The following is a 12,996-nucleotide window of genomic DNA, read 5'->3' as shown; positions in this document are numbered from 1 at the left end:
GTGGCCTGGTGCAGTCTGAATAGGGTAACTTGAGGTGGAGGAGAGGAGCAATATGTCATTTGGTTTGATCATCATGTCCAAATGGCATATCAACCTGAAGCAACCCTCTGGTTATTTCTGCTGTCAAGTGCTAATTTAACACTTTCAATAGAACACTGTCAAAATACATTTTTCCCCTGCTACGGGGAGGGGGCTTCTACTTTTTCAAGCTGGAACGATCCAAATGGGCTTTTTTCCCATGCAGTTCATTGGGATATGTTGTTGTCAAGACAGAGAGCATGTCTCTAGGTAGTGTTTCAGTGATGTTCAGGCTTGCAAGAGACATAAAAAGCAAAGCACCATGATTTTAATGTGAGGGATGAGGTTGTAGTCCTGAATCCAGTTAAACACAGTAAGCTTCAGATAGTGTGGAAAGATCCTTTTGCTGTGAAGCAAGAGCTTAGTGCTGTTAATTATTTGACAAGTCTGAATGTGGTCTCACCTCTGCTGATCCTTTTACGGTTTGCTATAAAGTTTTTTCATTTATAGTTTTAGACTATTACATTTTTCAGAAACTTTTCTATAGAAAAATAACATGGAAAAGTAATTCACAGTCTAAGAGTATAGAACATCAAGAGTGTGGATAATAATTTTGCAAAATACATCACAATTCAAATGTGAAAATGATTCCATAACAGGGATCATCACCTTCACCTTTCCATCTGTTATTCTTTTCCCTGAAAGCTGCTTTGAAGTTGTGCATGCAGAAATTACTTCCTCTTTGGTCACAGTTTATCATTATAACAGTTTAAAAACATATGTGACCAGAGAGGAGGTAATTCCTGCATGCTCTACTTGAAAGTAAGGGAAAAAGTGTAGTCACAGCCTGAAACAATTTCTGAGTCCCAGTTTAGCTGCCTTGAGTCTGAGTCATACTGTTGTTGCTATTACTGCTGCTGATTGTGCTGCTGAACAAGAGCAGTGGAGGAGCAAATGGGGCACTTTTTTTACATTTTATTATTTTTTATGACATATCTACAAAGACAAAGACAAAAAAGGAACCAAATAACAAACCAGAAGTACCTACAGATCAATGACACAAAGAAACTAACAAAACATACAGGACTAACTAAACATACAGTGGGGAGGCATTTCCCATGCCAGCTTAACTATTGTATAAACTTCTGACTACAGAAATAATATATCCACGTGCACCTGCACGTGCTATATTCCACATCCCTATTTTATATATCTAATAGAGTGTCTAAACATCCTAACTCTATAAAAAAGGTATTATAAATTCCCTCATCTGCATACCATCCATCTGACTCTCATCATTGTAAGCCTAAGCACTCTTATAGTTCATACATATTTGATATTCCCATATACGTGCCTCCAAGGAAAACACCTAATATTGTTATTCATCATTGTCTAGTCTCCAAAATTCATATCTGGCCAAATTTGCTTATATATCTTCAATCAATTGATTTCTGTTATTTGTTCAGCAAGTAACTTCCTCCTTTCTAGTTTTTATTTATCAACTCCAGTGTCATGAAACTGGGATTGGCCTTTTAGTCATCATTATACAGAGTATTATACAAAGTATTTTCCCGTTTTAAAATGCCATCTATAATATTTCTCCAAAACATCCTCCAAACAATTAAGTAGTTTTCCCAAATGGGGCACTTTTTTAAAGCTCCAGTTTTCCTTTTAAGACATATGTTAAGGAGCAAACATCAAAAGAATGAATCTATAGAGAAATCTGTTTCTGTTCACAGTTTAGGAGTAGAGGTGGGCGCGAACTGGAAAAATAGCAAATTGGAGTGTTTTGTGTTTACCCACGAACCATGAATCATCCACGAACCCCCAAAAAACAAACTGGTTTGTGGTTCATTGTTTTCTGGTTCTTGCCTGGGGGAGGGGAACCTATTGACTTCATCTGCTCTGCCACCCATCCGCCTCCTTCCCACTGCCCCCATCACTTTTCCAGCTGGTCCTGCTGCCTCCTCCTCTTTGTGCTCCTCTGTCATCATCTTTAGAGACAGTTTCCCTTCCGGGAGCCAGGCCAGCTGTCTCTGGACATGTGCATGCCTGAAGGGCAGGGAAGCCAGGCTACTGTCTCTGAAGATGGTGATGACAAAGAAGGAAGAGGCGGCAGCAGCAGGATGAGGCAGGGAGGTGACAAGGGGAAGCAGAAAGGGGATGGGGCCATCCATTTTGTTCAGTGTTTCATTTCAGTGAAATGGAATGCATGAACTGTGAACTGAACCACAAGGCAGCCCAGTAGTGGGTTTTTTCGATTTGTAGTTTGGTACATGTCCATCTCTGTTCAGGAGGCTTAAGAAACTTAGGATGCAGTTTTAGGTGTGTCTGCCTGAAGCTTTATTTTTCTCAGATCATTGTTCTTCTGAAGTTGGTATTTTAAGGATCATTTTATAAACTTTTGGTTAGCTTAAATGGTTAATACTGTACAGAAATCTATGAAACAGAAAAAGTAAGAGAAATCATGTTTTTTTTTTCTTTTAGTTCCCAGACTGCAATTATAAACAAGAAAAATATATGTAAAATAATGTATTTATAGTCTATTAACTATTCATAAATATTTCTCTGAGTAGTGTGCTTAATGAGCTGGATGCATAGGAAAAAATCATGATATTTCTTCTTGATACAATTTATATAGAATAGAAACATTTTTTCATTGACATAAAATGAGCCGCTTGATGTGTACTTCAACGCACTGAACAATGTGCTTACTGCTTTCCAAAGAAAAGCAGATGCTAAATTATGCATACAATGGAAATGATTATTTATTAAAACTAGATTCCGGTCTGGGGTTTCTGTAAACATTTAAAAGCAACATGAAGCACAGGAAATGAAAATTGAATATTTGTTTCTAACTAAATTCCCAGGCATTTTCTGCTCTCTGTAAATCTCTACAGGTTATGCAAAGTACTCAGAAACATCCTATCGCCCAGATGGTTCATTACATCTGGGTGAAGGAATCTCCCCCAGGGTCGTGTTTGTGAAAACAGCTCCTCCGCAGCCTAAAAGCCTAAATGTGTTTATGTCTCCTTTCATTCATACAGTAAACAGATGTCCTCAAACCACTTGAAAAGTTTAAAGAGGAACTTAATATTATTTTTCTAGTCTTTTCTTTTTATTTATGTGGATACTGCCAAGACATGTATGAGTCAGGTTTTACCTTCCATAATATGAATTCCAGAATGGATCCCAACATTTTATATTCTGGAAGTGTTTGCAGTTATATGGAGTAGACAAAGGAAAAGCAGCAGTGAAAGGTCCTCATATCTACACATAGAGGGAAATAAATCCAAAGGTGTGAGCCTCCAGCTTCTCTGTGGAGTTCTCCATCTGAATTAGAGATCTGATCTTCCAGGGTTCTAATCTGCATGGAAACCATCATTTAGATCCATCACCTTCTGCTCACAGGACCCAACGGTAAGAGCAATGAAGGAGAACAAGGCTCACCCACTTTGCATGCTTTCTGCACACACTTTGTTGTTGTTGTTCAGTCGTTAAGCCATGTCTGACTCTTCATGACCCCAAGGACCAAGGCATGCCAGGCCCTCCTGTCTTCCACTTCCTCCCAAAGTTTGGTCAAATTCATGTTGGTAGCTTCAATGACACTGTCCAACCATCTCATCCTCTGTCGTCCCCTTCTCCTCTTGCCTTCACACTTTCCCAACATCAGGGTCTTTTCCAGGGAGTCTTCTGTTCTCATGAGATGGCCGAAGTATCGGAGCCTCAGCTTCATGATCTGTCCTTCCAGTGAGCAGTCAGGGTTGATTTCCTTCAGAATGGATAGGTTTGCTCTCCTTGCACTCCAGGGGACTCTCAAGAGTCTCCTCCAGCACCAAAATTCAAAAGCATCAATTTTTTTAGTGATCAGCCTTCTTTATGGTCCAGCTCTTCACTTCCACACATCACTACCGAAAAAACCATAGCTTTGACTATGTGAACCTTTGTCAGCAATGTGATGTCTCTGCTTTTTAAGATGCTGTCTAGGTTTGTCATCCCTTTCCTCCCAAGAAGCAGGTGTTTTTTTTAATTTTGTGGCTGCTGTCACCATCTGCAGTGATCATGGAGCTCAAGAAAGTTAAATCTTTCACTGCCTCCATATCCTCCCTTTCTATTTTCCAGGAGATGATGGAACCAGTGGCCATGATCGTAGTTTTTTGAATGTTGAGTTTCAGGACATTTTTTGCGCTCCCCTCTTTCACCCTCATTAAGAGGATATTTAATTCCACCTCACTTTCTGCCTTCAGAGTGGTATCATCTGCATAGCTTCTCTGAATTATTCAAGCCCCTTCGCCACAACAAGGCAGCAGTCTGTGAAGGGGATTTTCTGCACATGCTTAGGAATGCCTAAATCGTGTGAGGGATGTTTACCAAGAACATACAGAGGAGGAAATAAAGAAGTAAGAAATCAAGAACAGATTTAAGGGTGCAACTACACAGTGATGGAAATGCAAACTCACTCAATGTGAAGTTGTACCAGGATTTTGAGTCTGTTTAAGTGGCTGCACTGAAATTGAACTGTTTGCAGTTCTTCTTACAGCCCTGCAGGTGGCACTGTTCTTGCCTTCCCCCAGAAATGCTGGAGAGCTCATGGTTTAGACATCTGTCTGCTGAACCAGAGGTTGTGAGTTCAGTTCCCCACTGTACCTCCTTGAGAGGGGCTGGACTCAATGATCCATAGGGTCCTTTCCAGCTCTGCAGTTCTAAGATTGGTATTGCCATTACCATTTGGCTTCTATGAGCGGAAGATGATGCATCTGAATGGGACAGCCTTCTATATCTGTAGGAGAGGTTCGTGCAGATTAGATCCCTAGAAGCTCAAAGCTCTAGTTCATGTGGAGAACCCCTTACAGAAGCTGGGGGCTCTTTCTTTTGAATTCATTTATTTTTCTGCAGTTTACCTGTAGAAGGAACACTGAAGTGAAAGGGAACTGAACAATGGAGTGTGAGCAAGAGAATTTCCCAGTGGACTCTTCTCTTAAGTGCTAGCAGAAAGAGGGACCTGAAAGAGTTTTATACACATCCTCTATTGACTTTGGGTTGAGTGTAGAAAGGCTCATTACAGGCTCACTAAACATGTTTCCAACCCTAAAGGATCCCACTTCAAATGCTAGAAAAACAACTTTAATTGCTCTTACACTGGTGGATATTTCAAGTTATGTTTAAATGCTCCTCAGCATGATTAATATGCCTCCAGAAATATGTAATCATCTCATATTGACTGCTTCTCCTGACCTGATGTATAAAGTAAGGTGATTGAGATGCATACCATGTTCCTTGCACCATAACTGATATTTTCACATCACCAAATGTATCACTTTACCTGTAATAAGGACACTGCTTAAGAATCAGAGCAGCTAATTCAGTGTGGCATCAGCTTGACAGGACGTTGGCAATTTGCTTTTCCCTGGACAAAGGCAAAACACAGCTGCTTTTTAAGGAGCCAGTTGAGTCTAGCTTAATGCCTAGCACTTAGTGCTAAAGATGCTGTCAAAGAGACATGGTGCAATTAGAAAATATACTGAGTCTGTTTGTCACAAATGGAAGAGAAAGAGGAAATGAGGGAAATCATGACTGAATAGGGACACAAAAATATTTATTTATTTAAAATAATTTTACCCCGCCTTTCTACTTAAAAGGAGTCAAATGTCACAGAAAAATGTTGTGTACATGCAAAGATAAACTTTTAAAAGTCTTATGAATTTTCCCAGAGACTGCAATGATTCCATCACTAAGTTTGAATACTTTGTACACTGGCAGCATCTGCCTCACCTCTGTCACAGCTGGTTTGCACCCACCCAATGTTTCAGAGTGGCTTACAATGAGGACTATTAGTCTCACAGCACCAGCTGGGATTTGCTGTGCCTTCCTGAGTCTCTGGGCAGAAGGACAAATTTCAAAGTGAGCAATGGTGGAGGAGAAATTGCTTATTTTTCATTCTGGTGTGTCTTGAGAACCTGGACACACGTATAGCTGATCAGTACATGCCCATTATGTCCTTTGGAACTAGGCAGGGAGTGGAGCTCTTGAAGGCACAACCAGAGCCATAACTAGGAAGGTTCAACTAGTCTACCAAACTTTAGAGGAACCCTAATTCCAGAGATGAAGCTATGAGTGACCATTAGAAACATGTCCTGGCTGGATTCACTTTCCTGTTCAAGCATAAAACTTTCTTTTGGGGAAGGTGCCACATTCCCCTCCTCCTTTTTCTTGGGGCGTGTGTATCTCACCCCATGCTTTGAAAAGGTTCCCTGTGAACTACTGATGAACCTTCTGCAAATTTCAGACATAGCACATAGACTGTAAGAAAGTTCCCAATATGTCATTATGTTGTATTTCATGTTGTATAAGGCATGAATCCCAGCAGAATGGCAAAAACTACTTCAGGCACATTTTGCCAGCAGGATTTTGCTTATTTGTTTTAAATGTTTACCCCTTTGCTGTGGATTATCACGTTACCTCATTGGTCACATATTGTACTGATTCCCCTCACATCCATTGCCACAATAACTTAACCAACCCTGTGAGATCACAAGGACACACCCACTGATTCCTGGTTTTGATCCTGCAATCTCAGAGTATGGGATGCTGAGAATTTGGCAACCCTGCTTGCAGTACAGTGACATGAGATGAATTGCTGCATTAAAAAAAGGCACAGACCAGTAACCAGAGAAGCTGTAGTGCCCTACAGGAATAGATGTGCGAGAGAAACAAACACAGCACTCTTGGCTGCTTTGCAAGTGTTGAAACAAGTTCAAAAATACAATCAAAATAATTTCCCAAGTGCTCTGAGAAGTTCACAAAAAATGGAAACTTCTTTAATGAAGAAATAAAACTTTTCAGAAATTGGAGGACAAATGATAGCAAAATACTATCTTTTTCCTGGAGCTGGACACATCGCCCTTCCTCATTCTAGCTAGAGAGTTTACATGGAGGCACCTGTATTGTAATCATCTGCAGTAATAGACATGAAAATGCAGTCCTAGCTAGCCAAGATAGCTGAGGGCCAGCTAAACTGATTATCTAAACCAGCTGAGGTTTTGCTGAATCCAAACTCCTCCCATACTGTGGTTTGTGGAAATCACTCAGACCTATCCTGATCCTGACCTAACTTGGGCCAATATAATGGCTGTGTGAGGTCTTCATCTGCTCTGCTGCTCCTTCCTTCCTGAGCCCCCTTTTGGTTCTTCTGCCAGCTGATCTCAGCCAGCTTAGCAGTTGTGCCATCAGATGCTGTTTTGCCAAGCAGATCTGAGATCAGACAGCACCAAAGTGTTATTCCACCACAAAGGGACTTGTGCTCACTCCAAGCCCCCTACAGCTGGTGTAGTTTTGAGTCTGGATTGCATTGAAAATCTATCTACAATGGCTCTTTAAAAATGTTGTATCTGAAAGCCCTGGGGAAGGCAATGAACCCTGAAGAGTGAGAAGCATTGAGACAAATTTTGTTAAAGAAACATGGTAAGATTTTGCCTTCTACCCCTGCCCCTTTTTCTAAAAACAGGTTGCTTTACAGCAGTGGTTCTTAACGTGGGCGATAATGCCCCCCAGGGGGCGATTTCATTTTTCAGGGGGGCGGTAGAACGAATAGGGGCGGTGTGGGGGCGCTGGAGCAGAAGGGGGGCGGTAGGGCAGCGCTGGAGCAAGCCAAACCTGTGAAGATGGCTGCAGCCTTTTTACAGTGTGCATGAATATATATTTTCCTCCATTTTTAATTTAGTTTCAGACTTTTTGTCTTGAAATTTTTAGTTCCTGCATTTGTTTTTATGCCCTTTTTATATTTCTTCTTGCGTCTTAAAATTCGCTTGCACCTAAATCATTAAATGTTACTTTTTGGGGGGCATTTCATTTTCTTGGAATTTAATTTTGTTTTCAGGGGTCATTGGATTTAAGTGTCCTAAATAAATAAATAAATAAATAAATAAATAAATAAATAAATAAATAAATAAATAAATAATATATCATCACTGCGGGGAGGCAGGCGATGATAACTTCCTCGATGGCTGAAGGGGGCGTTTCTTTCAAAAAGGTTAAGAACCACTGCTTTACAGGATTGTTTGCAAATGTTCTCCACCATTTTCATTATTTATTTATTTATTTATTTATTTATTTATTTATTTATTTATTTATTTATTTATTTATTCGTTCGTTCATTCGTTCATTCGTTTGTTTGTGTGTGTGTCTGTGTGTCTGTGTGTGTGTGTCTGTCTGTCTGTCTATCTGTTCGTTCTGCCATCACCAGGGCATTACCAAAATTTTTAGTGACAAAAGACCATTTGTGCATGGTTATGAACAGCAGTGGACTAGGTTGGCAGCTGCATTCACACCACTCACATTTTCTGTTATATCCAAGAAAATTAGGGTTTTTTAAATGGGGTGGGGGGAAAAACCTATGTGGAGATGGCCAGTGGGTGGCAGCTGTGTTCCCCTAGTGTTTGCCATTTGAGGCAATTTCTCCACTCTGCCTAAAGCTAAGGCCAGGCCTAGTCTCATCCAGGTAGAAGAGAAATCCAGAGGATAGCATACCTCTGTCTTACCTTTTCAACATACTCTCCAAACTTCACAAATGTGCCACTATTGATCTCATAATCCTTAACAGTACTATTCTTATAAGAAGGAACACTATATGTGTCCTGCTCCACCCATAGCCATTTTGGAAATGGGGGAAAACAGAAAAGAACCCAAGAAATTCCATAATAAGTACCCCTCAACCAGTAACAAAATTAGCTCCCATTTTATGACAGGAACTCCTCTGTGTCTTAATTTGAGCTTCATGAGGTGTCCAACAGGATGGGCAAACTCCACAGGCTGGAGGGTCAGTTTTCTGCTAGCCAGCCCCACAGGGTGACATAGGTTGAGTCTAAGGAAACAGAGGAGAGCAAAGGAAAACAAGCAAATTCCCTGAAAAACAACCAAAAGTAACCAGAAATCCAGTTTGGTTCCTCAAAGGTAAAAAGAATGTGCAGGTGTGATATTGATGAATTGTGTTTAAAAAATGAATTACCAAATCTGGCAAAGCCTCCAGGAGTGGAAATTCGTATTTTGCCAGTTTTCTTTTAGCAAAAGAATCCATAGATCACACTGGGCCCTGGAATATATCGAATTCTGTATTTTTATCACAAAGTACAAGTTTTATTTTTTATTTTTACCTTTTTACTGTGTGTTGTTAAGCTGCTTGCTATACCAGGTAATTTCAGTTCCAAAAGCTATTTTCTTCACTAGGAGATGGGCTTATTTTGAATTACTTAAGCTTTCCTTTCTTCTTATGACAGACTCCTTGGAATAACATGCAGTGGCAATGTTCTAAAAGTAGTATTCCTTGTTTTGCATTAGGCACACATTTCTGTCAGGAATAATAACGTGCTTTTCTGAAGCCATAGTACATAACCTGTTTGGCATCCTGCCACTTCATGTTTTAATTGTGGTGTTTCAGCCCTAAGAGATTTCTCAGCATTATATGTTTTATCTGATAACCAAGGACAACTGCAGAGTTTCTCTTTTGGATGCTTCCTATATCTGTCTTCCATCTCCCATGGCATTATAATAAAAAAGCTTTTTTCTGGCAGGGCAAAGCAAAAACATAGCAGAATAATGCAGTTGGGTAAATTATACTGAGTAATATATTTTTCATATTCTTTAGAAAAAATATATAAATTTCAGAACACATTTGAACAATTTATCTCTGCATACCTACAGTGTCTCACAGCAGGTAAGACACTGCAGAAAGATAAAACAATTTCAATCCATAATAATCTGTGCATTTTCTGTCTTATAAATCAATAAAAACAGATGAAAATGACTGTATCTGGAAAGATTTATTCATAGCTGGTCTGGTACATGTGTAACCTACATCCTATATGCCATGACCATCTTTCTTTTCTATTTAGCTTTGAATGGAAAAGTAAACTCTTCCAGACTTTCCAGTGTCATATTTTTTGGTAGTTCTCATGAAGTCTTCAAAGCTCATTAGATATTTTATCTCAGCAACTCTTATAATTACTCCACAACGAAGTGTATATTATTAGAGCTATACTAGCGATGGGGAACCTCAGAATGGAAGGCTAGATGGAAAGTCTAAGTCAGGAATGGGGGACCCTAGGCTCATGGGTTGGATATGGCCCCTGGGAGGGCTCTACATTCAACTGCACCTTTTCCAGCTGTTAGGCCAAACCAGTGACTGGAAATGACAGGAGCTCTATTCAACCATTGCTGTCCTATTTATTTCCAAGACTCTTCATAAATTGGAATTCAGCCACTCCGTGAGAAATATATCCCCAACCTTGACTTGAAGCTCTCCAGTAAATTTATGGTTACAGTGCAATCTAAACGAGTCAGCTCTTGATCCAGAGTTCCCATGTTTCAGTCTTTCTAGCACAATGAGCTTGTGTTCCTCAGTAAAAGTTACATTACTGTAGTCCTATACACAGGTATATGCAAAGTACCTATTAAACAAACTCACCTCTTGGACTGACAATCAATCTATTCTTGGCCCCGAGTAAGCTGGTTTTAGGAAAGGCAAGTCCACAATTGACAATTGCTTGATACTCTCGCACCTTATTAATAAAACATCAAAATATGCTAACACCAAACTGTATGTGACCTTCCTTGATTTAAAGGGAGCTTTTGATTCAATAGATAGATATCTATTATGGGACAAATTGGAAAATTTGGACATTGATAAAAGACTGCTCCTCCTCATAAAAGGTTTATACTCCGCTACAACATGCCAAATTCGACTTTCTCGAAGAGGGGAAGTAACCAACCAGGTCCCAATTAACAAGGGAGTGAAACAAGGCTGCATCCTGGCTCCCTTATTGTTTAACCTTTTTATGAACGATCTTGCTCCCTTTTTGACAAACTTCGATGGCCATCCTCCCAAATTGAGAACCTGTCCCATCCCAATACTACTCTATGCGGATGGTGCAGTCATCATTTCCCGCACTCGTCCAGGCCTGAAACACGTTTAATGGATGTGTAGAGTATCTGAGCAAAAATAAAATGCAATTAAATTATAATAAATCAAAAATACTATTTTTTCCCCAAAACATGGAAACAATTTCAATGGAATCAAAATAGAAATCACATAGAAGAGGTTAAACAGTACAAATACTTAGGTGTTCTTTTTCATTATAAACTCTCTTGGGTCCCCCATCAAAAAATGGCTATAAACGCAGCTAGGATCACTACTCAATCTGTTCTGCGTTTTTACTATAATTCAGGAAATTGGTTTGTCCCAGCAGCATTACAAGTTTTCAAGTCCAAAATTATTTCACAAACCCTCTATGGTTTCCCAATTTGGGTAGGTACTATGGATCGATTGACTGAACAGCTACAATCCTCCTTCTTACGCGAAGCGTTAGGACTATCTAGATGCGTGCCCCACTCAGTACTCTGTCTGGAGTCTGGAGTATCTTTAATACAGACTGTAGCTTCGTTAAGATCATTCAAATTTGGTTAAGTATCTATTACAATTCAAACCTGGACAGTTTATTATACCAACTTTGGCACGACTCTGTCCCGCCTTTGGGGTCAACGGTCCTCTTGAAAAAATTGAAATGAATGTCAAGAGCTAACTTTCCAAATTATTAAAAGAAGAATTTTGATATTGAATTCCATAACCTATGTAGTGCTGCCAATAAATTCTGTTCATCATTGTTTTTCCATATTCCTCCTAAAATGGGTAAACCTGCTGCCTCTTTGGCCAGATGCAATGTCATGCCTACTGCTGTATTATATGGGAAAATTAATGTAGTTCCCTATTCTGAAAGGCACTGCCCTTGTGAACAGGGGATGCTGGAAACCCTTGTTCAAATGTTTTTGCACTGTCCACTTCACTCGATCGGCCGATCAAGGTTAATAGCCTCAATTTTATTAAAGCTGGAAGGGAGGTCAGATCTGGATTGCTATATGCTGGCAGCCAAGATGACTGACATTGTAAAAAGAGTCGCAGACTTCCTTGATACTATTGTTAGGAGATGAACCGTTGTCCCTTTAAGGATGTCTAACAATTTTCTGCCCTCTTGACGCCTATATAAGTAGTTAGCCAACAAACCACCATGACTATATCCAATTTTTACTTATGCCAAGAAAGGATCTATCTATCTATCTATCTATCTATCTATCTATCTATCTATCTATCTATCTATCTATCTATCTATCTATCTATCTATCTATCTATCTATCTATCTATCTATCTATCTGTCTGTCTGTCTGTCTGTCTGTCTGTCTGTCTGTCTGTCCGTCTGTCCAGGTAAAAATATTCATCCGAACTAATTTTGGAGTGATTGTGGCAGACTGTTGGCAAGGCCAGCTTTGCCATGAGGCAGAATGAGGTGACCACTTTAGGCAACAAAGATGGGGCAAAAGACTCTGTCCTATCACTGGTGTTGCAGTAAGATTCAGTCAGTCAAGTTATATTCTACACATGGAATGGAAAGCCGTCATCTTCTCCTTTTCCTTTCGTTGCTAAAAGTTTTGCAATAGCCCTTCCATTGAGACATTCACAATTGTCATGTCGGAGAGGGGGAGAAACGGATTGCATTTACTGATCCTTCCTCCTCCATCCCATCACCATCATCAGTTTCAGCATGTAGAAGAAGGGTGTGAAGCAGAGTACAACTTCAGCACAACTTTCCATGCAGAAAGCAGCCTCTGCATTTCATACTTTCCCCCTTCCACTATGTGAAAAGCAGTGCAACTGTGTGAAAACGACAGGCCAACCACTATGGGTCCACTCTTACTCCTTAAGCAATTGCAACTGAGTGAGGGAGATTGCTTGAGTAGTGTTAACATGAAACTTCTATATACTCTTCTCTGATTTGGACAGAAGATTCCAGGAGTTGTAGGCTTCAGTTACCTTGGCATGCTGTTAAAATCATGATCACAGCACACATAAACAAATAATCAAAATGTACTTGAGTCTGGTTATAGTTATATATTAGTGAATTTTGCAGCATCCTTGAAGACAGACAAGACAAA

Source organism: Pogona vitticeps, chromosome 5, assembly GCF_051106095.1.
Source record: "Pogona vitticeps strain Pit_001003342236 chromosome 5, PviZW2.1, whole genome shotgun sequence".
NCBI lineage: Eukaryota > Metazoa > Chordata > Lepidosauria > Squamata > Agamidae > Pogona > Pogona vitticeps.
This window is presented reverse-complemented; position numbering follows the sequence as displayed.